The sequence below is a fragment of the Manacus vitellinus genome, unplaced genomic scaffold (assembly GCF_001715985.3).
Source record: "Manacus vitellinus isolate BGI_N305 unplaced genomic scaffold, ASM171598v3 scaffold_5_pilon, whole genome shotgun sequence".
In the NCBI taxonomy this organism is placed as follows: domain Eukaryota; kingdom Metazoa; phylum Chordata; class Aves; order Passeriformes; family Pipridae; genus Manacus; species Manacus vitellinus.
In genome coordinates this window covers 15,763,681-15,788,779 of record NW_021940682.1, presented here as the reverse complement: position 1 = coordinate 15,788,779, position 25,099 = coordinate 15,763,681, and the positions used below count along the sequence as shown (strand labels likewise).

Genomic DNA, 25,099 nt, shown 5'->3' with positions numbered 1-25,099 from the left:
CCAGTCCCTGCTCCCTACAGGTACCAAAGGTCCACGTTGAACATTACCTCTGATGTTTCCCAGGTTGGGCACAGAGGGTTAAAAAATTGGTTTTGTCATCACTTTTGTGGCTCCCAGATTCTGGGCTATTCTGGGATTTAACAGCTCCCTGGCATATGTTGGAATAACACTAGGGAATTACTCTAATAAGGTCAGCTCCCTTGTTCACCCCTAACAGCATCTCCAGTCTTAGAAGATGTAGCAGCCCAACAGAGCAGCAGCTGAGCAGAAAGGTGTAAACCAAAGTGGGTTTTGGGGCTATTCCCTTCCCCAGTAAGGGGGCAGAGTGGTAAGGCATGACTGGAAGGTGGTGTGGTCTCAGAGACATAGGTACAAAAGAATTAGAAGGTGATTATTTTTCTGTATGCCTGGACATAGGGAATGAGGCACCTCTGCAGCTGACTGAAAGTATCTATGACGTCCTTAGGAGGTTTTTTTTTCTCTTAGTGATTTTTTTTTTTTTTGCGAAGGAAAAAACAACAGAGTCTTTCCAGGGCTTTTGGCAAGGACAGAGCCTCTGCAAAGCAAACACGAGGGTGAGCCTCTAGATCATCTGTAATGGGACAAATAAGCATGGGGGGACTGGCTTTGAATCAGATCAAGGACCCAAATGTCCCACACCACTGGTAATGTGGTGTTTGCTTCTGCTTGTCTCTTGGGGCACTTCTATTCTGCTGGAGTTAAGTGTTGTTCCTGGGTCAGTGGGAGTATGAGCAAGTACCATTTGATCCCCACAGGCTCTGGTGGTGGATCCTGCCCCAACACTTCTGAGTCCTGAAGGGATGTGGGCCAGCAGGAGAGCCTCTGGGAGACTCATCACGAACAGACTGCAAGATGATCCTGGAGGAACTCAAGCAGGAACAAATCCTGCATTAATTTGGAGTTGGAAACCTTTTCTCCTACTTCAACACCCTCCAAAATTAGATAATGTCTGTCCTTGGAGGAAGTAGAGGGATATGGAACAAGTCTCTGCTCCTTTAGCTTTTAGCTTCAAAAAAGCTTGGAGGAAAAACCCCACAGTCATAACTCCCCAAAGTGATAAAGGTAAGGAAACTGGAGCCTATAGTTTCCAAGACAAGCTTCCTTCTCCTCTGATTCCAGGAGGAGTGACTAGTGCTGGCATTTAATCCGCCGGGAACAGACATCTACAGATGGTCCAGGGAACACCCAGGCATGTCCTCAGCTCTGCACATCTGTCTTTCTGAGGAGCCTGTGTGTGTGTGTCTGTGTGTGTGTGTTTTCCCACTTGGGGTTGCAGGTTTGGAGTACAAGAGGGCACAACAAGCTTCCTATGTGTCAAATAGCACTGATGACCTTGTGCATTTGTACCTGGTGGACCAGCTTGTTTCTTTGTGTGTGTATGACGCCTGGAGTTAGTTTTGTAGATGGGTCCTTTGCACTTGCCTATATTTCGAGGGAGGCAACTCATCCCCATAGGGCTATTTATTGTTTCCCTCCCCATGTACAGTGTTTGTGGGTTTGGTGTCCTGTCCATGAGTCTGCTGTATGCAAGTCAGAAGGCTAGGAGCAGAGCAGTCCTCTCCTTATGGGGATTGGATTTACATGAGATTATTTCTCTTCCAATAGAGAAAAAAATGCACAGGGCAGTCAAAGGAACTCACCTTCCTTCTGTAGAGCTGCAGGAGTGAGGGAGATGGGGCAATTCCATTGTTCTGTATCTTAATATTAACTAGCATGACGGAGAGGTAGGCCACAGGTGAGTTCCTTTAGATGCAACGGGTGCCACAATTAGAATAGAATAGAATAGAATAGAATAGAATAGAATAGAATAGAATAGAATAGAATAGAATAGAATAGAATAGAATAGAATAGAATAGAATAGAATAGAATAGAATATCCTGAGTTAGAAGGGATCCACAAGAAACATCAAGTCTAGTTCCTGGCTCTGCACAAAACAACTCCCAAAATCACACCATGTGCCTGAGAGTATTTCCCAAATGCTTCTTGAACTCTGTGAGGCTTGGTGCCATGACCACTTCCCTAGGGAGCCTGTTCAAGTGCCTGACCACCATATGGATGAAAAACTTTTTCCTGATATCCAACCTAAATCTCCCCTGATGCAGCTAAATGTCATTTAATAACAGTGCTGCTTGCAGTGGGGTGTGTGTGTCAGATTAATTCCTCTTTAGTTTTCAGATTGCATGAAGAAAGTAATTAGTTTCCCATTAGAGGTTTTACATGTTTGTATATCTGTACCTGTGTGCACATGAGGGCTATGGGTGGTAGGGCTAGGTGTCTATTTACCTAAAAGCTGTTGCAAGCATGTTTGATATTTATGCTGAGAGGAATGTCTTCATCCAGCTGTTGCTTTTGTGCATGTTTGTGTGAGGCAGGGTTGCAGATGGTGTCTGTTCAGGTAGAAGTGGAGGTTTCAGAGCAACCTCTATGAATGCCCATGTGAAGAATGTGGTCAGCCGGCACAGGAACGTATGGGTTTGAATTGGACATTAATAAATGCAGATGTTGGGGCAGGCTTCTAACATCAAGGTGGCCAGGGGCCAGAACAGCTTCTGAGCAGGATGCAAATAGTCACACAGTACTCAGATGGACCTCGAGACATTTGTGAGCAAGACTGTATAATGTGGTTGCCCAGAATAGCAGGAGACTGGATTACACATCCCAGGAAGCCAGTTCCCATCCAATGTTCCCAAGTTTTTTCAGCTGTTGAATGTGTACATGTGTCTAAGTTGAGAAAGGCAGTCTCTCCATTGCTGTGGTGAGTGAGAGAGATGCATCATGTCCTTCCCATTGTGGTCTTGCATGTCTGTGCAGGGATTATTTATGTGTGTCATGTGCGCTTCTGCTTTTTGTGAAGGGACTGGGGAGTAATTTCTTAAGAGTCACTTTGTGTTTGGTAAGGTGGTTTCCTAGCAGGTTTGCCCATGTGCAGTATTTGGGGGCCAAGATGTGGTTGATTCCCCAGCACTGGTGCACATGGATGCTTGTTTCTGACTGTGAGCAAGATATCCATTGGTGATGGCATGTGTGGGGAGAGGGAGGTGGAAGGTCTTCCTGTAAGCTGTTGCATGTACATAAGGGTATATGGCTCTGGGTGGTTTCCAAGGAGCTGTTGCATTTCTGTGGTGGTGATTTGAGAAGGTGTATGAAAGACAGTCTACACAGAGCAGTCACACGCGTGTGTTTACATATGGATGAAACATTTCTCCCACCTCCTGTTATATTTTTACATGTCAATTTTTTTAGCAAATACCTCAGGGGCATGTTTCAAGGTGTAGTTTCCCACAGCTGTTGCCATACCTGTGTCAGTAGGTATATGGCTGTTGCATGCATATATGTGTGTGTGTGTAGCTCCCCAGGAGCTGTTGCTTGTAACTGTGTGGTTCCTAGAAGTTGTTGTATTTTCATGTGGATGACCTGATCCTAAGAAGCTGTAGCCTCTGTGTGTGTGTGTGTGTGTGTGATTCCCCAACAGCTGTTGCTTCCTGGGAAGCTGTTGTATGTTGTGTGTAGCTCTTAAGCAGCTGTTGTAGGGAAACTGTGTGCGTGTGCGTGTGTGCGTGTGCGTGTGCAGTTCCCCAGCAGCTGTTGCATGCGTGTGCTCATGTCTCCGGTGGAGGCCCACCCCTTTCCGCCTGCACCGGAGCAGTGGCTGTGCAGACGAGGAGAGCTAGGAACTGACTCCATGGGAGAGGGTCCTTCTGCTGTCAGAACCTTCCCAGCTGGGAGAAGCAGTGCCGTCGGCTCTGGTCCCAGAGCCCTATCAGCCGAGCCTGTGGTGAATTAATCACTTGCGTTTTAAATGCCAATACAGCCCTTTCTGCCTTCTTCCCCCAGTGATGCGGATGCGGCGAAGGCAGCAAATCCTCCGGCTGTGCGTGCCCTCCCCGGACTGCTGCTCCATCCCCGCCTGTCGTGCTCGCGCGTGTGCACGGCTGGGAGTGCTGCCTAGGTGCGGCCAGGAATGAGACAGCTGTGGGGCACGGAACAGTACAGCTCCAAGGGGTGACACAAGTGGGGGATACCACCCCCCCCTCCACACACACATCTGCAGGGCTGCAAGTTGCTTGAAGACAGGGGTCTTTTGTGCCTCCGCTTCATCTCTGTCATGCCCCATATGGAAGCAGGGAGCAATCGCCCCTCCAGAAGCAGGTACGTGCATGTGTATGTGTGACACGTTTTTGTGTGCAGTCCTTGTGCAGCTGCCTCGGGTGTCCTCGGCTCCTGGCTGTCATCTGTGTTGCCTCTCGAAGAAGAGGCTGAGATTGGAAAGGGGGGAGAAGGGCAGGATGCATGGATTGCCCTTTTCCTCCAGCTCGTGCACGCGCTCCCTGGGGGGTGGATGTCTCTGATCTGAGGATGAAGGCGAGGGGTGAGTGCAAGGGAGATGGGGAAGTGGTCCGGGGGGCGGGGAGGGGGGAGATTATGCCTACATGGGGTGATGGGAGGGAGGGAGAGAGCCTTGGAGACAGGTTTGTCTCCCTTTCAGTGTGTGGGGGTGTGTGAGTGTGTGCACTTGCTTATGATCAGGATGCTGAATAGGTTCAGGGCTTGCTGCACACAGCTGGGTTTGACCCATCTGCATTTATTCAGACCTTACAAGAAGAGGGGACCTGTGTATATGTGCATATATATGTGTGTGTGTGTGTCTTTGTGTGTGTATACATATATACATATAGGTATAGCTATAGGTAAATGTATATACCCCCCACATACATGCCTGTGCAGATAGATACACAGATAGACCTCTATGTATATTGTCTGCAGTTATGGGATGAGAAGGAGACAGCCTCATCCCACAGCCCCCTGGTCCCTGCCTCTTTGCAAACTTTGTTGGGGAGCCTTTGCGGGCAGTGGTGTGTGTGTCTGTGTGACTGTCCGTGTGTGGTGTGTGAATATTCGCCTGGTTTGCATGCAGGGGAGTGAGTAGATCTCTGCTCTTACACTGCTCTGCTGGGAGGCTGACTGGCTGCAGAAAAGTCATTGCGTGGTGTCTGTCGGGTGTGTGAATGTGTCTGTGGTGGTGGTGGGAGCTGGGTGTTTACGTAGGGGCCCAGGACAGCTACTCGAATGCATATATAAGTGTATGTGTATTGCCTGCAGGGTGTCTGCGTGCCCATTTATTCCACCAGAGAAAGCATGCCCACATTTTTATGCATAAGGATCTTCCTGCTTTGGGGCATGGGATGGGGGGAGGAGAAGCTGAATGAATGAATGGGAGCAAAAGGAGGGGGAAGGAGGAGGGGGGAGGAGGGACGGGGTGGGGAGAGAGACGAACAGACGCATCCTATTCTCATCCCAGGACAGGCAGGAGTGTACAGCTCCTGCTGTTCCCATTCCAGAGCTTGGATCTGGCTGGGGAAAGGCAGCATAAATCTGCTAATGCTGCAGCAGGCAGCATATTCGTGAGCTGCTGTGCGTAATGCCGTCTCGTGTGTGTGCTGGTGTGCCCCCCACCTCTGCACGCATGCATTGCGAGCACACGCGTGTGTATTCCATGTGTGTGTGTGCACGGGGGCGGGGGTGGCTGTGCATAAACAATATGCTCGCAAACATCCTCGCAAGCACCCAGGGAAGGAGGTGTCGATGGGGAGGAGAGCATCGCTCGTGCGCTGCGGGCGCGTACATCCTGCAGCCGTGCACAGCTCGTGGTCCAGTGGCACCAACTCTGGGCTCATGCAAGCACAGTGGGTCCACACAAAGGGGGTGCCCACGTGCAGGCCAGACTTAGGAGCTGCTCCCCTTCCTTTTCACTAAAGTCTGGAGAGCAGGACCCTTCTCTCCACTCTGGAGGTAGGGAGCTATAAACCAAGGTGTGGAGCAGGGAGAGGATTGCTGAAATTGCAGGGGGGGTAAAGATTACGTAGGGAGTGGGGAGAAGGAGGGGGGTCCATCTCCCTGGAGGGGGCCTAGGGGACTAGGAAACCTGGCTGCATTGCACGCTGTGAGCCAAGGAATTTGTCATGCACTGGGAGCTTGGAGGGAGTGGGAGCGTGTGTAATGTGGGGGAGCTGGGATGGAGGGGGAGAAAGGAGGCTGTGTTGAGGTATGAGGGGATTTCTGGTGAGCCTTACCTCCCCACACCCGCCCTCCCGGGTCCCCACACATCCCGTCGCTCCTGGGTCCCGAGAAGCGCAGCCTGACAGCATCGCTAATGTAATATTCAAAAGAAGCTTCATTTGCATGGAACATGCATTATTAATATATTTAAATACAGCCCCCCTCTCGCCTCCCCCCTCTGTGCAGACGGTACTAGCAGCAGTGAGGAAGCTGCAGGGAGTGGAGGGGTGCCGATGCAGTGCCAGGGGTGAGAAGCAGCTACTTTAATCCTACTGAATTCTCCAACCCAGAAACCCACCCCCACTCCCAACCCCTTCCCCACCTGCCACCCTCCTCACCCCATTATTTTCCTTTGGCAGGTGGTTGGGTTTCAGGGCACCCAACCCACAAGCATGCAGATTTGCAGGTATGAAGCAAGCTGCCTTAATTTCTCTTCCCCCCCCATCATAAACTATGACACCAAGGGAAGAACTGTGGATGTGTGGCCTTTCCCTCTCTTCATCCAGCTCCAAGAAAAGTGTGTATTTGGGAATATGCTGTCTGATCTGCTGCATCGGTGCAAAGCTAAGCTGTGGAGCAAAAACCACTTGGAGGGTAGAGGGAGTGTTTGGGAAAGGGGGGCACTGGGATGTGTAGTTTTTGCGGGAGGGGGGCAGCTTGCGGTTAAAATCGGAAAGGTGAAAATCACAGGGAAGGCAGAAGGGAGGGAAGCATAGCTGTGATGATGTCTGTGATGTTTGTTCTTACCTGGGTCATGTTAGAAGCCAGATGCAGCTCCAGGCAGAGTGCAGCTGCCTCATCTGACCCTGCTGACGAGTGGTGGAGAGCACTGCCCACCTGGGAAAAAAGTTAGTGGTCACATCAAGGCCTGTTGAAACCTTCCAGTGCTGTTATCAGTTGTGTCAGAAAATATCAGCACATTTGCTGCAGGAGAGAGACCTGGTTGCTCTCTCCTTCGTCCCAAATACAATGGTTTTTTTCCCTTGGTCCCGTGCGTGGGCCTGGGCTAAGTTGTTTCTTTTATTAGTGTGAGGTAGGGCAGAGGACATGCAGGGAACACCTGTGTCCTCACACTCTTGTGAACTGATGAGGGGTGCCCTGCTCTGGTAAAGGGATGTGATGACCATAAAAAACACTTGCGGTCCTCACCCATGCCTGGGCACCAGAGTAGGACAGAGCAGCTTAGGTGCAGAGCAAATATGCTCCATCAAAATATCCCCTTTTTCTGGGAACAGGGAAGCTTTTGCTTTTCTCCTCCATGGAAGGGCAGAGCTTCCTGAACAGTGACGGATCCCCGGGCTGCTGGTAGCCATGAGGAAGGCTGGAGTTTCCTTGATAGCTTTGCAGGTTCTGCCAGTGGGTATTGTCCAGGCTGGTCCTGATGCTGTTACAGTGGGTGCTTGAGCAGTTCTGAAGGGGGAGAGCTCAGTGTACCCCAATGCCTTTCCATGTGGGAAGAGGAGTGAAGGAGAGCATGGGAGAGAGCTACTGAACACATGGGAGCCACTTCCCTCACCAGGGAGGGGGGTTGAAATCCTTTTTATGGGCTGGAAGAGGAGGGTGCAAAGCTCAGGGAGCAGACAAAGGGGCTGTGACCCACCTCCAGCCCTTTCTCTGTGCTGGGTCAGGATGGGTTTCTCACAGCTGTGAACCAGATGAATGCTGTATTTAAAGCCCTAAATGAGTCAAACTTGGCACTGTGGGTCTGCTGTTGTGTTTGCTTCAGCAGTGAGATGGTCTGACAGCAGCTACAGCTTCACTTTATCAGAGCTGCATTTGTGCCCTCGCTTTCCTGTGCTCCCCAGCTGGTGCCTTTCTTTGCCATTCCCTGACCTCCTCTTTAAGGTCTCCTGGGTACCTCAGGGGTACCTAGTCATTGCCTGAAATGAACTGTTTTCCTCACCGAATAATTTTCTGTCACTGAGGAGAAATGACCTCATTTTCTCAACACTCATAAGCCAAAAGGAAACCCAGTTCCAGCTGACCAGCTGAGGTACAGAAGGAGGGAAGGGCAGTTGTCACTCTTTCCATGGTATTTAAGAGGTGGGAAACAAGCTACCAGGAGTCAGGTTGAGATGAATGACAATGGATTTCATCCCCAGATTTTGTTTCTTGCAGGGGAGTCTTTAAAGGTTCCTGGGCAGCACTGTTCTGGGTAGTCTCAGTGGCTACAAGGTGCCTTATAGCAGTCGGTCTGATAGCAGAGAGATGGAGCAAATACAGTTGTGAGGAAGGATCATCAGTGACATGACACAGGGAGGGAGTCACAAAGTAGGAGGAGGGATCCCTAGCTCTGCCACAACGACCCTGTGGGGAGTCCCTTTCTTCCCCTCTGTGCTCCTCAACTCTCACCTCACTTCTGAATAGTTTTGGTGACAAGGTAATCACCATGGAAGGTGCTGTAGATATGAAGACTCTGCCTCAGTATGATGTATGTGATACCAGTTGTCTTAAAGCAAGGTGTCATATGTTTGTATTCATTCTTTCCATGGCTCATGGGCTCAATCTGTAGACCAGATGGGTCAGAACTGCCTGTGTATTTTTAGGTTACTATGAGACTCCATGAGCTATCTTTCCTCTGGGAGCATTGGTTTATGCATGAGAACACGTATGTTTGTGAACAGGAAAGCACCATTTTGTGCTAGACTTGATCTGTCCTGTCCTTTTGTATGCACAGATCGTGTGTGCTTGCCCAAAGTCTGTGTGCACATGTACGTCATTCCTGCCTCATCTGTATTATCCATGTGTTCCTGTGTGCACTTGTGTACGTGCCTGTGCGTGATGCAGGTAATTGTATGTGGGTTTATTCGTGGAGTGAACAGGTGTGTACATGTGTGTGGGTGTGTATTCACCGTTCCATCCCTTGGGCTTGATGTCTTTTCTTGAGTATATAAGTGTGTTTGTAGTTGTGCTCCTTATTCAGCTGCAGGATATCTGTCCTTCCTTCCCATGTATCATATTCTCCCCATCCCTCATGAATCTGCTTCTTCCTCTCCCTGGGGAGATAGCCTTGAGTTGTATTACCTGGTGTCACATGTATGAGGTGAGCTAGCTTTCCTGACATCCATGTACTCAAGTACATCCAGAAATATCAAGCCTTGAAGCACAAGGGAGACCAAATTCATGTTTTCCCAAGGCTTTAGTGAGACCAGTCTGGAAAACCTGGCATTCAAACCTGAGTGCTATACTAGCTGAAGGAGGGAGACAAACTGGAGGGAATTCAGAGAAAAGCAAAGTTATGAAAGGGCTGAAAGTACTTATTTATGAGGAGACAATAAAAGAACAAAATATGAGGAGCTTGACTAAAGGATGATAAGTAACAGTTAAGATATATTTGAGGACTGTAAACACCAAGGAAAGGAAGACATTGTTTAAGATGGCAAAAAAGGGGCAAAGTCAGAGGTATGGGATGAAACTGAGAGGAGAATATTTGTCTGTCTCTTAGGGATACATGCAAGCTTCCTGTTGTGAGTGCTCAGACCAACTATGAAATAGTGTGGCAGGTTTATGGAGACACAACTGCTTGTTGCAAGGACATGTGGTGGTGAAAAGGGGTGAAAGGAACAAGCTGGACTCTGTCAATGGTGGAAGTGGAGTGATCTACAAGGCCTCTTCTTTATATGCAGCATTACCAGGGAAATTTTGAGACATGTTTGATTGTCTTTCACCTTTTATTGATTCTCTATCTCATGGCTGGGAAGAACCTGCAGACACTGTTGTTGAGGGAGCAGAGAGGTGATACAGGAGGAATGAGCAAACAGAGTCTGATGAAGGTGGAGGACATTATTCCCCTCCATCTCTCCACCTCTGGCTTGAGAGATAGTCTAGGAAGCAGTCTTGTAGGAAGTGCCTGTGGGTGAAAAGGGGCTTTGCTACAACAAATTTTTAGGACAGTACAGACTGAACCTCTCAAAGCAAGGAGTTGACAGTGGGGTCAGAAGGATCAGACTTCCCTCCTCTAAATTCCTAGTCACAGATGGTCCAGAATTGGGACAACAAGGTCAGAAGGATTAATACCCCTCCTTTTTTTCCTCACTGCAGTCATAGGCCAGGAAAATTGAGCGAGATCATAATAAAAGGATTAGTGTGGAGAGGCTGCCATGAATAGTGTGATAGACAGGTCATGGAAATGGAAGGGAATTCAAGGGGGTTAGACCTGTTACAGATGGTTTGCTGAAAAAGCTCTGTGTTTATCAACAGGCAAAGGGGATTTGGTCTTAGAAAAGTCTGGAATGAGGCATCAAGTGGGCTAGGGCTCAAGCAGAGATGTTATTCCTAGCAAGGATCTGTATGGAATGACTGGTTTAAATGACCTCAGACCTCCTTCAAGCTTTAGGTCGAAGGAAAACAAATCCTTCTTGGAATGGGCTCCGTGGTTTGCTCCCTTGTCTGTCCATCTCCAAAACGATGTAATGCACCAAAATGATGCTGTTACTCAGAGCTACTCTTTGTCCATGACTTATGGGTCAGTCTGGCTTTGGAAAGCCACAGGAATATCAAAAGGACTCTACTGAGCCAGGTCTGAGATCCTTCCAGTACAGTATCTCCAACTGTGGGTTGAAGAGGGAAGGGCATACAGACAGGACAACCATGTAACATCACTTCCTCTGAACACTCTTTCAGCCTCCAGTGATGTGTGTCTGAGGGACCTGGTGCTAGAAGATTTGTTGTACACTTCACAGTTGTCAATGGATTTGTTTCTTCCCTGAATTTTTCCAGCTAATTTTTGGAACTGGGTAAAGTTAGGGTCCTCAGAATCTCATGGTAGGAACTTCTGCAGCGTAAACATGCAATTTGTCTTGAACCTCTAACTTTCTGATTTAATTTCCTGACCCTTGATTTTTGAGTGGGAACATACAGTTAACACCTCTCTCCTCTACTCTTCCTGTGTCATCTGTGGTTTTATAGACCTGTCTCACTTTATGGTCTCTGCTGTCTCTTTTCCAGCATCCCTTCACCTTTCATCTTTCTGCATCTGTCAGCTGCCTCTTTCTTGGCTACAGTGGTGTAGCTTTTAGAACAGGACATGGGGCATTCCTAGGTGGGAAGCACATCACAGCAATGAGTTGCACCCAGATTCCCACGCAGGGGAAAACGTTTCAGTCAGCTGCACTGGCACGGGGTAGGAGGAGATGAAGAAGCTGGGCAAAAATTCTGAAACCAGTTGAGGGTGCCCTTGGCCATCAAGGCAGAACTGGGCAGGCTCTTAGGAGGCTTGAAAAAGAGGAAGGGGATCTTCCATGATCTTCCCAGGCACAGAGGTGATGCTGACAGTTTGTTAGTTTCCAGGGTTCTCCTTTCTACCCTTTATAAAGATGGGTACAATGTTTCCCTTTCTTCTAGTCACCTGGGACTTCATCTTAGTGCCATGACTTTTCAAATGTCATGGAGAGTAGCTTGGCAACTATATCAGCCAATTCCTTCAGGACTCTGGGATGCATCTTCTCAGGCCTCACAAACTTATGTGTGTTCAGGGGGTCATGAACCTGAACTTTACTTACAGTGGGAGGCACTTTGCTTCCCCAGTCCCCATCCTGCTGTCCATCCACTCAAGAGGTGTGGGAAGAGATGTTGAAGACTGAGACAAAAAAGGGTGTTGAGTACCTCAGCCTTCTCCTCATTTGTTGTTACCATTTTTCCAGCATTGTTTATCATTGTTTATCTGGTTAACATACCTGTAAAAGATGAATGAAAATGAATATCAGCCGTCTTGTGAGTGGTCTTCAAACTGAATAGGTTCAGAAAGAGAAAACAGGCTCATGCCAAGGAGTAAAAGGCCCTGGTGGGGTGCAACAAATATTGGAGGGTACAGGGAAAGAAGAAGGTGCCCTCAGTAGTCCTTATGACATTTCCTACAAAGGAAAACTGTTCTGAGTAACCTTTGAACTAGTGGCTGTATGGGATTGAGGGAAGTGGTGGGAAGTCTCTTCACATGCAGTCAAATGTGACCTGGGCGAGGACGGGCCACAGAGAGAGTGAGGGACAGCACTGACAAGAAGGGGAGGAGATGAGGGGAGAGGTCTGGTGTGAAGGAAGGGTTAAGGGGTGAAGGCAGAAAGGCCTGAACAACATCAGACGGAGAGATAGTAATGACGAGCTCTGTAGCAGGCACTTATAATTTGAGATTTCAGTCAAGTCCCCCATTGTGAGCCTCTCACAGAGCAAGGAGCTCTTCCCCAGTCCCAGTACCCTGCTCCCAGCCTGGTCACACTATGGGAATGTGCTTCTGCCTTGCTCTTCTTTACAGACCAAGGAAAGTGGTGGGACACATTATATAACATTGTATGTGTACAAAGCTTTTCCACCAATACTCAAGTGTGGAGATGGCAAGGGAGAAGTTATTTTTTCTTCCTCCCCTCTCACTTTCAGTCCTTTCTTTTGTTTTGCCTCCTCCCCCATGCTGGCTGTAACCTTTCTTCCCATCTCTGTCTGCTCACCCAGCACCAGCTGCATCCTGTGTCTCTGTTTGTTTTCCTTTAATCCACGCAATGGATCAGTGACAGACCCTCACTGTAATTTTTTAAATCAAAGCCCTTTATCTTGAATTGAGCAAGGTCAGGGGAAGCTTCTTAAGGCATCTTTTTATTTTCTATCTCTGCCTCAGAGCAACTTAAAGGATGGCTCAACAGGATTAGTAGAAAGCGCAAGATTGGACAAATGGATTTGGCAGGGGCTGGCTGGTGGGCCTGGGGGAGTGGGAGCTTGCTGTGCTGCAAAGTGGAAGAGCTGGGCTCTGCTCAGGGCCTCCATCTTTGCCTGCTGCGCCTCTGGGCATGTGAAGGCAGCTGGGCTGATGCTGAGTGCAGTCCTGGGAGAGAGCAGCCTGGCCTGAGGCACTGCTCTGCACTAAGCAAGGATACTTAGCACTGGTCTGGTGCTCCAGGGCCCAGGCACAGGGATATCACCCTGTGCTTCAGGGATGGTTGCCCTCAGTGCAAGCCCTTCTGCAAAGCCTGGAGGGACACACTGATCACAGTGGAGGTATGTACAGCTGGAATAGAACAGGTCAGGCCTGAGGAACAAGCCAGGATGCCATTCCATGCTGTTGCAGGTCCCCAAGGCAAGCTTCTCTCTTCACCCCCAGCCTGCTGACTGCTGCTGGGGGTGTGAATTAGTAGTCCAGAGGTCCTGTCATTAGGCTCTGCTTCCTTGGCTTGGCTTTTTCTGCTTCCCTCCTCCCCTGTTTTGTCTTATGGTTTTGAAGTTCATGTATTAGAAGGAAGTGTCAGGCTTGCAATCTCTCCTTGCACAGCTGACGCAGAGTGAATCCCTGACCAGTTTGTGCCCTTTGCTCCCACAGCCCCTTGGTGCTGCTAGCAGCATCAGTCTTCCCCTCCTCTACCCAGGGTGTCTTCTCCCCAGGGAACAGCTGCCTCTGCCTGGGCTGGGAGAGGGTTTGCACCAGGCTGCCCCTTCACCTGTGATGACCAAGCTGATTTGACCAGCTACCTGTGCAGCCAGCCACCAGCCTGTCCCAGAAGGGACTTGTCCCTTCCCTACCACATGGTCAATCTGCACCAAGTGGGAGCCCCCATACATTTGTTCTTTGGCCCCACAAGTGACTGCTTCTCTCCTTCACCTGAACTCCCTCTGTCCAGTCCTGTATTCTCAGCGTACTGGGACTCAGTGGTCAGAAAGCAGATTCAAGAGGAGCATCTTTCCCAGCTGCAGTCAGTTCCTACAGCCTGTTCCCCATCAGACAGGCAGCCCCTCCTTACATGCAGTGTTCAAGTGCATACACCCATTGTGTTATCCTGTGTGCACGCATACAGCAGCGTGAATTGAGCATGCAAGGGAACAGAGATTCACATAAACTTGCCCTTGCTTTCCCAAGCCTACCAGAAAGATGGGATGGCTGGATTAGCCAGAGACGTGACTGCTCCTTCCCAGTGAAAGAATTTCCCTCACAGGACTTGCCACACTGTAGTCTTCCCATTAGCAGCTCCTCTTCTCCCAGGCAGATGAATGGTCTCTCTGGGATCTCATTTCCTTTTCCATCATCCTCCTGTCCCAGCCTAACTGTATGCCGCAGGGTTTGTCTCCAGTCTGGGGCACCCCAGCTCCTCAGCATGTGCTGCCAATGGGGGAAGCTCATGCTGTTTCTGCACAGAGGAGGATTTGCATGCATGGTGGGGGAGAGACAGCCTGGCCTGTTTATTCCTAATGCTCCATATTATCTCCATTAATAATGCCACCTCTGCCTCACATGCTAATTAAAGCTCAAGATTGTTAATGTAATAGGGAATTTGGGCAGAGACCACACAAGACTGGCTGGATTAAGTTAACCTTATGGACTGTTAATGGATCTCCTGGAGGGGCATTTCTGCCTAATGAGAATCCAGCTTGAATGGTAATCAGGGGCTCACTCTCTGCATGCCTGGTGGGGCCTGGAAAGCTAGCGGAGCTGCAGGGCAGGATGCAGGAAAGGCATCGACAGGAGCTGCTCATGAAGCTGAAGAGGGCTGGAGGGAAAGACCTCAATGTGAGGGAAGAACTGGGGTGAATAAAGTAGCAGTGCTGTGGTGCTGCACAGCAGAGAGCCCCAAACAGGCTTTGAGACTGGCTCTGTACTTTTTGTGGCGGGCATTTAAATACCACAACAAAGGGCTATTTTTCTGGTTGTGATTGCCAGCAGTGAAAAGGTCACACAAACTGCGTTAGCCATGAGCAGGACTCCTATCTAGGGAAAAAAACTCAGCAAGATCCTGACCTGTCTCCTGGACACCTGCACTGTGGGTCATGACTGCTGCTACACTGGGTCCGAGAGCCAGAGTTTCCCAGTCTGTCTTGTACAGTGTGGAGAAAACATCAGGGAAGGGATCTGGCACTGAGCACTCTTATGTGTAGGGTGAAAGGCTGGGTTCAGAAGAAACCTGGAGACAAATTAAAGGGGTCAAAATAGAGCTTAGAGGCTAGGCTTTCAGTGTCTGGATTGGGTGAAATTTGGTGATACCACAGATCCAGGACTGCAGTTGAGGAAAAACAGATGATGTTTAAGTGTTAGGCTGCATTTCAAGGAAAAACTGTATATTCCTGGGCCTGGATGAAACTGGGTCTTGCTGGGAGCCCATGAAGCCTTCCAGGGAAGGTGTGCATATTTTCACAAATGGCTCCTGTGTACTAGTTTTGTTCTCCAGAGGGAATAGGTGTGAAGTGGGATATAGGGCAAAAGCAAAGCCTGAAATGGAGGCCAGTTGTTCACATTTCAGTTTGGGGAGTTGAGTAATTTAGATCAGCCCCAGAACAAACAAGTAGAGGTGTTCAGGAGGAAGGTAGTGATTTGGAGAACTGGTTAAAGGAATAAAGAAATATCTTTGGGGTTTTCATCTTGCTCAAGTCCCACTGCCCCAGGAGGTGCTCCAACCGGGCAGACTCCATGCTTTGGAACCTAGCCTGAAAATTGCTCAGTACATGCAGGATCTGGCCAAAGGTTTAGCCTTCTTATGGGACCAATGACAGAGCAGCTAAGACGTGTTGCTTTGGCTCCAGAGGGGTGAGTTTGAGCTGTGCTGACTGCACTTCATGCACAACATTTCTTACACCAACCCCAGCTGTGGGTGATTCTGGCTGGGGAGCTGAGAGTCAGGCAGGTATCACTGCAGCTGCAGCAACCTCTCTCTACTCCAGCTATAGGGACTGTTCTCTCCTAACTCTCTTACCTTGAGTTGCCTTACCTGAGATGTGTCAGCTTGAGATGGCCCATGGCTTCGATGCAAGATATGAGTGGTTTGTAGTGCTTGGGGGGCTTAGGGGTGAAAGTTTGTGGCTTTGGGTCAAGGTCTGTGAGCTTGTGATGCTGTACCTGGGGGTTGAAAAAAGATGACAAGGACATGGAAAGGGAATAAGTCCAGTTCCGGTTACCCAGTGAGGGTTTTTTTCCACTTTCTGGCTCTTGGTACTGGAAAATACCAGGGAACTGCAAAGAAAGGAGTTCCCTCGCTGTATGGTGTGTGGGAGTTGGTTCCCAGGGCAGAGCACGCCGCTGCCAGTCAGCAAGGGGACCTGAGGGAAGGCGAGAAAGGAAAAGCAGAGATCAGGAGGAGATGCAGTGCAGGAGCCAGATGGACTGTTCCACCCAGAGAGGAGATCCCACCCCTGCAAGCCTGTATGCTCCCAGGGGTGCATGCAGCACATGCACACTTTCCAAAGTTTTGTGCTGTTGCACAGCATTGCTTTCAAAAGGATGCTCACTCTGCATGTGTGCAGTAACACACTGGTGTCACACAAATGAGTAAATGCTGCCACACACACAAGGCAACCCACAGAGGACACATTGCTCCCTACGACACCTCACAAATGCACCGCTGTTTTCAGCAAAGAGCAGATTCACGCACACAGGCGCTGTTCACCCTGCAGTACAGCACTTGATGCACACATGTACACATGCACATCCTAGACACTGATGCCTGGTGTCCACTGCCCACAGCAGGCACATGTACAACATCAACACACAGATGCTCACCGCAGGCCACACATTCCTGCACACTTATGTGCACACATGGCACCATATTGTCCATGTTACCCCCTTTCAGCACTATCCCAGGCAGATGGACTCACTCAGGGATACATTGACAGACACCTGTATGTTTGTGTCTTCCAGATCTCCCTGCATACCAGCACAAAACTGGAATGTGAAGGTGAGGCAAAACACATCCCTTTGAGATGAGCAACATGAATACCACACCAATGCACACATACAAACTTATATATGCATATCACTCAGGTCCTGTTTGCCATGCTTTTGCAATCCCTTTTCCTTTGTTTAGCCAGTCATGGTACTTCTTCCATGCCTCTGAAGCACAGGAGTAGATGGTTTGGAGGTTAGTTTAGGATGGTGGTTACTTTTTCCACTAGTGGCTCTCTTCAGCTGCTTAGGTCAGTGTTAAGTGTCTCAGAGATGAAGATCCTCCTTGCCTATCCATGCCCAACACCTCTGTGTTACTTCTCAGCCACTATTAGTCACTATTATTTCTGAGTCCAAATGCCTCTTTGAATTGCCCTCATGACCATACTTTAACCCAAGTAGCATTTCAGACCATAGTGACTTTTCCAGGTTTGGCAGCATCTGTTAGGTTTGACCACATGAGGCAACTCCACCTCCATTCTGCTCTGTACACATGCCTTGCTGAGACCCAAAAGAGTCTCTCTTGTCCCCTTTCAGCATGAATTATTCATCTCCTGTAATGCACAATGGATGTTTGTGGGATGCGGCACGCAGGTACAATTGAGCACAGTGCCAAGGAACCAATGTTCCTAGCAAGCTGAAATTGCCTGGGTGCACGGGCCAGGTTTGACTGAGAGAGAGAGGAAATTTTTACTCCTTTAAAGCACTTCAGAAAAGTGAATGGTGGTGGCAGCAGTGGAGGCAGAGGGGAGGAGGGGGTGTTTTGGGAGGGTCAAGGTGGTGGTAGAGGCTTCCCCACATGTTTCTTCTGGATCCTCTCATGCTGCTGCATGAACATGCATGTTGTGCATGCATGGGAAGGTGAGAGTGCTCTGGGGGAAGGTGAGAAGTAGGTGGCTTTTGGTTGTGGAGAGTCGGCACGCCTGAGCAACGGTGGGGAAGGTGTAGTCGCATGCTGAGGGTGTTTGGTGAAGGACTATGGAAGCAGGGTGCTGGGGCAAGCAAGATGTGTGAGGGCAGGGAGCCCCTAGAAGAGACTATTGCAGTGTATGCTCCACTGACCTACACTGAGGTGTATTCGTATGTGCTCAAAGCCCATGCCTGTCCAATAACACAGGACAAGAGCTTTTGAGACTCCTTCCATATTTCCTCCATGTGGCTGGGGCTAGATCCAACTGCAACAGCCCCTGCATTGCCTGTGTCCAAGCCATGCCTTTGTGTCTGTGAGCTCTTCCTTTAGTATCTGTGCCACCACTGCTCCAGTGATCCCAGGACAGCCATGGACCCCTGCACCACATACCTGCTGTTGCATGCACACCCAGCTGCTCTTCCCCCCTGGAAACCCCATGCTTTCCCATGCCTCTCCAATTTCCCAGGAGCACACAGGTACACTTGCTTGTCCTGATGTTGAACCCTGGTTGTTGTCCGTCACCGCTAGCAGCATCGTGCTGTGACACTACCAAGCTTGTTAAACAAGCCTGGCAGAGTGCTCGCTGTGCTGTCCCTGGTGCCAGGCCAATCTCCCCTCGTTCCCTTGCTCCTTCTTACCGACGTTGTGTATCTCCCTGTCTTTCCTCGGGCCTGGGGGAAGCTGGCACCTTCCTGGCCAAATCTCTGCTTCCCATACAGGTCTATGTGCATCTTCACTATGCTTAGGTTTTGCAGTCACCTCTCCTGATGTCCCTATCAGCCAACTTCAGAGCACTCGGGACAGGTGGGACTGCGTACTCTTCTTTGCATGCAAATTATGCACGCCTAACACCGGAATGGAGGGTAGGAGAAGGGATAAGTGTGGATGCTTTTCCGGGATTTCTGCTTCAGAGACTTCGCCCCCATGAGCTGCAACATGTGTCAGTGGACAGATACATAGGAGACTGTAGAATGGGCAGAATTAGAGAAAGTGCAAAAAAGGGAAAATCTCAGAGATGGAGGCAGTTAAAACAGAGTTGGTGTGGCAGCGGTGCGTGTGTGCATATGCACCCACGCAGTTGCACAGAATACAGCTGTCTCCAAAGTTAGTTCCACCTTCCTAATTTTCAAGAATGTCTTGTCTTTGATTTTTTTTGGGTGAATGATGCTGACTCTCTGTGCTTCATGTGTAGTTTGTGTTTGTCTGCTTGTGTTGGATGTTGATGAGTATTTGTGTTTTCCATGTGACAGAATATGTCTGGTGTTTGCTGGGGCTAGCGTTTAAGATCCAGAAGGATGCTATGCCACTGTGTGGGCTGAGTTTAGGTAGGTAACAGTATCTGGTACAATCAGTTTGTATGCTGCAGGCAATTCATAAGTAGACTATATTTCTGTGATATGCAGCCAGTGGTGCTTGCTTATGTTCCTGAGTGTGTGAGGATGTTTTATGTGCTCTCATTTTCTTATAAATGTGTGTGTTGTGATTTGCTGGTGCACTGATATAGATGTGTGTGTGTGTACGTGACACTTTATGTTCATGGTCTTTGTTATGAGATTGGGGTTATTAAATGTTGTGTGTTTGTGCAGTGACAGTTACGTATAAGGAGTCAGGAGTTTGTGTGTGGTAGATATGTTTGGGTATTCAGTGTGTATTTGTGCAGGGATCCCTATTTGCTGTGCTGTGTAAAAATGTTTTTTGCTGTGTACTCATACGAGTGGTGGAACAGGCTGGGTGGAGCTGATGTGGTTGTGTGATGGTTGTCTGAAATATCACATATGCACCTTAATAGAGATGTGCAACCTTGTAGGTGCAGGATGAATGTGAAGAAGGGAAGCACCTCATCCTTTAGAGGGACTCTGAATTTTTAGAGGTTGTACACAAGGTGGTGCATGGCAGTGCGAAAAGACCAGTGAGTGTGAATGTGTGTGCATGTGTGCATGTGTGTGTACGCTGTGTATGTTCTGAGTGTGAACAGCATCCTTGCAGGGGGGCGTGTCTGGGTGATGTGAGCAGGGCTGGGAGGTGGCGTGTCTGTGTGCGTGCAGCCGTGTGTGTAGGCACACTTCACCTTCTCCTGGTGCGGCTCCGTCAGCACCTTACCCTGCGTTGGGTCAGGTGCTCTCTCCTTTTTGTGCAGTGGGACAACCAGGCTCTTAGGATACCGGCCAACCTCTTCCCATCCTTTAAGTCTCCTTCCATCTGGCTGTCTGTCTGCTCTGCTGCCTGTGTCCAGTTGTCTGTTCCCCTAATCACCGATACGCCCTGACTAGCTCACACCCCACACTGCCTGTGGACTCAGCAGCTGTGCATCTCTCTGTCCCTCCCACACGCACACACATTCACACACACACACACACCCTGGATCTTCATCTGTGGCATATTCAGTTGCCATTGGAAACCTAAGAAAGAAGTGAATCTACCCTCCAAGTCTTAAGCTGGTGTTTTTTTTCCTTTTTTTTTTCCCTCCCCTTTCCTCCTCTTCTCACAGAAGGCAAAGTCGTTCGCAATGAATCCATGGCAGCTTCGATCGAGCAGTGAGCTGGAGCACCTACTCACAGGCCACTCCTTGATGTGACTGAACAGAGACCTTGCCCAGCACTCGCCGAGGAGAGCAGAGCCCCGGATTTACCTCCCGCGCACCCGGCCACCCCCAGTGCAGGCACCGTGAGGTAAGCCAACCTCGGCACCTCTGCCTGCGCCTCTCTTCATCCCTCCCTCTCTCCCTCTTGTTGCTTGTTCCCCAGAGGTGTGAGGGAGGGGAAGGGCAGGGGTTTCTGCTATGCTGTGAACAAAATCTAGGTTTCCATCAGCACCCTCCCCACAATGGAGAGCTGCTCCCTCCCCCCTGAGCCCCTTTTTTTGTGGCCCTGCAGGCGTGTGCAGGGAGGGGTTTGCAGAGCAGCCGAGGGAAGCGCTGCAGGTCCCCTGCACGCAGTCCTGAGTGCATTCCGCCCCTTTCCCATCCCTCCCTTGGCACACACCTGTCTGCTCTTCTTCATTCGTCATTTTCCTCCACCTCCCCTATTTCTCGGGAGAAGGGGCAGCCGGGTTGACTCTGCTGCAGCCTGACCAGCAGCATGGCTGGGCTCTGCAGCCCTGGCCTGGGTCCCCTCAGGGATGCAACTTGCAGCAGAGCAGGAGTGGGCATCATGCTACTGGGAGTGGGGCATGCAGGGGAGAATTCCCCCTCCCTCCTCATCTCATGGATATTTTGGGTATTCCAGTTCCCCACGGAAGATACTGGCCTCCATTTCCTAGCCAGGTACCTCCTCTGAATACACAGCCCAGCCTGGCATAGCTTTTGGGGTGATGGGCAAGCTCTTTGTCACTGCTTATCTGCTGTCCCCTGGTGCTCCTTCCCAGCTGGAAGGGATGTTTTCCTACTGGAGACAGTGCGTTTCATAAGCTGGGAACGCCGTGTGCCCTGCACAGGCAGTGAAGGGGCCCTGTGCTGAGCCTGACCCATTTTGGGGCGCAAAGCTCTTGGGAGCACCTGAAAGGGCCTCCTGCTGCCCAAGGCTGCCCTCAGTGCCCCTTTCCTCAGCTCCTCTGCAGGGAAGGCAGGAAGATCGGCTGCACTATTTCCATGCCATGTCTCCATGCTGCTGGAGCTGCTGCGGTGTGGGAATGGGAGGGGAGTGGGAGCAGCTGTTTCTCCCATCGCCTGGGCAGGCCCAGACGTGCTGCCAGTCCTCGAGGAGCACGAACGTGCCTGGAGATGCCTTTCCCCAGAATAGATCCTAAAGAAACGAGCTGCTGACACGGCAGCGGGCAACCTCAGAGGAGTGGATTTTAGAGGGGAGGTCTGGGAGTTTGCAACCAGCCAGGCTGTGCTTTCAGGTTCTGCACAGAGTCTAGAAGAAACCAGGGTTTTCTGAGTCAGGTTTGGGGGCTATTGTGTTTCTCTGAGGGGAAGAAACTGGCAGGGTCTGTGTTGCTGTGCAGCCCTGGCAGTGGTATTGGTGTGGTGTCCCCTGAAGGAGGTGATGTATTGCTCTCCTCCTGCCCAGGCCCCACCTGGTGATGCTGGCAATGAAGGTGTCTTCCAGGGCATGTTCCAGTGCATCTCCCTGCTGCCACCACAGGACCCTGCTGTCAGTTCTCCACATCTACAGTTCCTCAATCCCCCTGTTCAACCACCACAATCCCTACCCTTCCAGGTGAAATTCTGCCTTTTAACTTCTCTTTGGTGGCACTAAGGTGTTTTTCTTCTTCTCTCGGGGTACCCTGAGCCCTACTTTTCGCTCTTTCAGCATCCCTTCCTCACTTTTCATCCTTTGTGACTCCCATGCTGGGCAGGACCAGCTTTGGTCAGTCTCAGGAAGGGCTGACTTTCCCCAGCGGGATCGTTTCTGGATGCTGCTGCCAGCTGACAATACTGTGAAGTGATCTTTTCCCCTGTGGTTCACACCCTATGGTGTATGCGCGTGCGTGTGTCTTGCAGGTGACGGAGTGACTGTAGCATTGTTGATGTGTCACTCTTCCTCTTGGCTGGAGCTTGGCAGGGAGTGTGCCCAGGCAGTCACTCAGTTTTGTTGTTGGGGAGTTTGCAGAAAGCAAGCTCTTCCCATATGGAGCCTCCAAATTCATTTGGCATTGGTTAAATTCCTCAACCCTCTCAGGACATGGCTTTGGCACTGACACAGGGTGGACATGACAATAAATCCAGCTCTAGGGAGCTTGGTACCAGGTCAAAACTGCTGCAGCTACATGGTAGAAAATGCTGATCCAGTATGAATTCACTCTGCTGTTTCAGATTTGTTTAGAAAACAATGTTGGCTTAACTCTGTACTGGCAAGGTTTATGTTGTGTTGGGTATTATCTGTCTGCACAACTCTAGCTTGACGCTGGCTCTAGTGTTGTTTGTGTGCCACATCTGGCACACACTCCGGATCGTGTGTGCTCTGGCTAATCTGACAGATGTAATTGCACACTGCAGCCAGTCTGGTTCAGTCCCTCCTGTCGGGCAAGCCAGTTTGAAAGAGGGTTACATTACAGTCTGGGAGCAAGCCATGTCCCACACCAGGCAGCTGTTTTCCCCTCTCAGGAGCAACAACAGCTCTGGTCTCCCAGGTGCCTTGAGAAGTGATGCACGGAGACGCAAAAACCCACTTCTCTGTAACTCCGTCTCTCCTAGCACCACCCCAAGTCCAAGGAGATCCTAGAGAGACAAATGTGTCCTCTGGCTGGTGGCCACATCTCTAGCTGGCTCCTCCCAAGGGTTTTTGAGCTGTGTTTCCACCTCTGCTCTGGAGAGCCTGGACGAGAGGAGGGCACCGGCTTGGAGGAGGGCAGGCATTGCGCTAAAGAGGAAGGGGAGGAAAGCATTGTCCAAGCAGGAGGATGTTGTTCTCCAGCCTTGACCGCTCCACAACCCCATGGCCAGTGCACATGGCCTGGGAGAGGCATTATCATTCCTCATAGGATCATATAGGCAGAAAATGGGGCTGCACCATGAGCGGAAGCTGAGACAGCTCCATTTGAAGCAGGTGCTCATTGGGACAGAGTATGAGTGCAAACCCTTTTCTGCTGCAGGGACTTTTTCCAGATCTGTCACTCAGGTGCTTGTCTTGCTGAGGGAGGTAATTTTGTTTGTGCTGAGAGGCTAAAGGGCAGAAAGGTTCCCCTAATGCTTGTGTGTGGATGTGTGCAAGTTTCTGGTGATTAGGAGGAGAATTTGTTGATCGGGTATAGCAATCCAAAATGTTTTACTTTAAAGCCCAGAAAAATGAACTTTCAGGGGTTAAAGTCAAGAGGTGACACTGTGTACCAAACCTTGTTGCTAAGGACTCCTGACTCCTAATTGTAGTGAACTCTCTCACTCATCACCATACTGTGCCTCAGTTTCCCCTACCTTTACATGGGACAGGCTGTAGGCCCAAACACTGGGGGAGAAGAGAGGGATGGGAAGGAGGGATGTGAAGGCATGCCCAGTGCTTCAGGCTGCACAGAGGGATGCTGTGGGGAAAGCGAGGTTCAGCCTGTGGACTCTGCTGACATGGCTGAGTGCTGTCGTTCGCAGCGGGCTGGATGCCGGAGGAGAATCCATAATGACCAGGGGGCTGTGTGCCAGGGCCAAGGCAGTGATTCACTCAAGCCTCTGTTTGTTTGGGAAGAGAAAGGGAGTTTGTGGCTTGTCACTTCAGAAACAGAGTAGAGATTCAGTGGTGAAGGACAGGCTTCTTGGCTGGGCCTCTCCGAGCAGCCACGCCGCGTGTCTGTCTGTGTGTGTGTGTGTCAGGGGACCAAGGGGACCCTGGTACAGGCCATGACTGGCAACTGGCCATCTCTGGCACTCGTCACTTCACCTCCTCCTTGCACCCTCTGCACAGCCACCACTGATTGGCCAAGGACAGCCCTGAGATACACACACATGACACACCAGCGCCTGTGAGGAGAGGGAGATGATATAAAGCCTTGCTAGAAGAGAGCTGGATGGGATTCGAGCTACCTCCCTGCCTAGTTTTTCCCCTATGTGGCAGCACAGCATCTGTGCAAGTGTCCATGTTGCTTCATCCCGACCCAAACAGGCACCTTCAGTAGGGCTGCGTCTGGTGTGTGGGGCCGGGTCACAGGCTGAGGAGTGGTGTTGGGCTAACTCAGGGGATGAAGAAGACCTCTTTCTCCCCCGAGTTTCTCCTCTGCCTCATCCCTGCTGTACCTCTTCCAATGCAAGTCCTACCTCTCTTCTTGGAGGTAGAGACCTGCAGGCAATGGAGGAAGGTGTCAAAGAGAGAAAGGGAATTGCGAGACACACAGAGGTATGGAGAGGATAAAGCCTCTGAGAAAGAGGGAAGACCTGACGAAAAATAGGGCAGATGCATCAAAGGAAGAGAGGGATGCTGAGGGAGGCAGAAAGAGGCAGTGAATGTCCATGCAGTGACAATGTGGTGTGGAAGTCTTTATATTGATACTACAGACTAGAGTTTGATCTGACCATGTTTGTACTGGTCAGGGATGTAATCCGAAAAGCTGTGGCAAGAGGACCAGCTCTTCACAGTGAATTGCTCATCTTCCATCCACCTTTTTAATCCAGGGAATAGCCAGCCAGAGATTGTCCTGCTTTGAGGTGCTTTCTCCTGTGCATGTTCCTCTGCTCCTGATATGGAGGAGGCCACATGGCTGAGAAACCCGTCCCCATGTCCTCTGTCCTCCTGGGCCTTGTCCAATGGAGCCAGAGGAAGTAAGTGTGCTGCCCAGCATGGCTGAGAATTGCCTTGCTCTGTATTGGAGGGATGTTGGTGAGGTCTTAGAGGAAGTCACAGAACTGCTTCTAAATGGCTCCCCAGAAAAACTTATGGCCACATTACCTCACATAGACAATGGCTGCAGGCAATGAATTCAACAAGCTACACGAGGCAGCGTTTTTTCTATAACTGCCCCATCAACGTGTCCTGTAAGAACTGAACAGCAGCAATTTAGATGAGGGATTTGTGGACATTTCTCTTCCTCTTTTATTAAATACTTGAGTACATATCTGTCAGATA

The 25,099-nt window shown here is 50.0% G+C and overlaps 1 long non-coding RNA gene across 1 annotated transcript in view; it reads left to right on the top strand.

Moving 5' to 3' along the window:
• Positions 1-3,672: 3,672 nt before the first annotated feature.
• LOC108641011 overlaps positions 3,673-25,099 on the top strand; it is a 49,536-nt gene continuing 28,109 nt past the window's right edge. The window contains exons 1-2 of the long non-coding RNA XR_001921664.1: positions 3,673-4,170; positions 20,101-20,281. This is a non-coding gene — a long non-coding RNA (uncharacterized LOC108641011). The remainder of the gene's footprint in view (positions 4,171-20,100; positions 20,282-25,099) is intronic.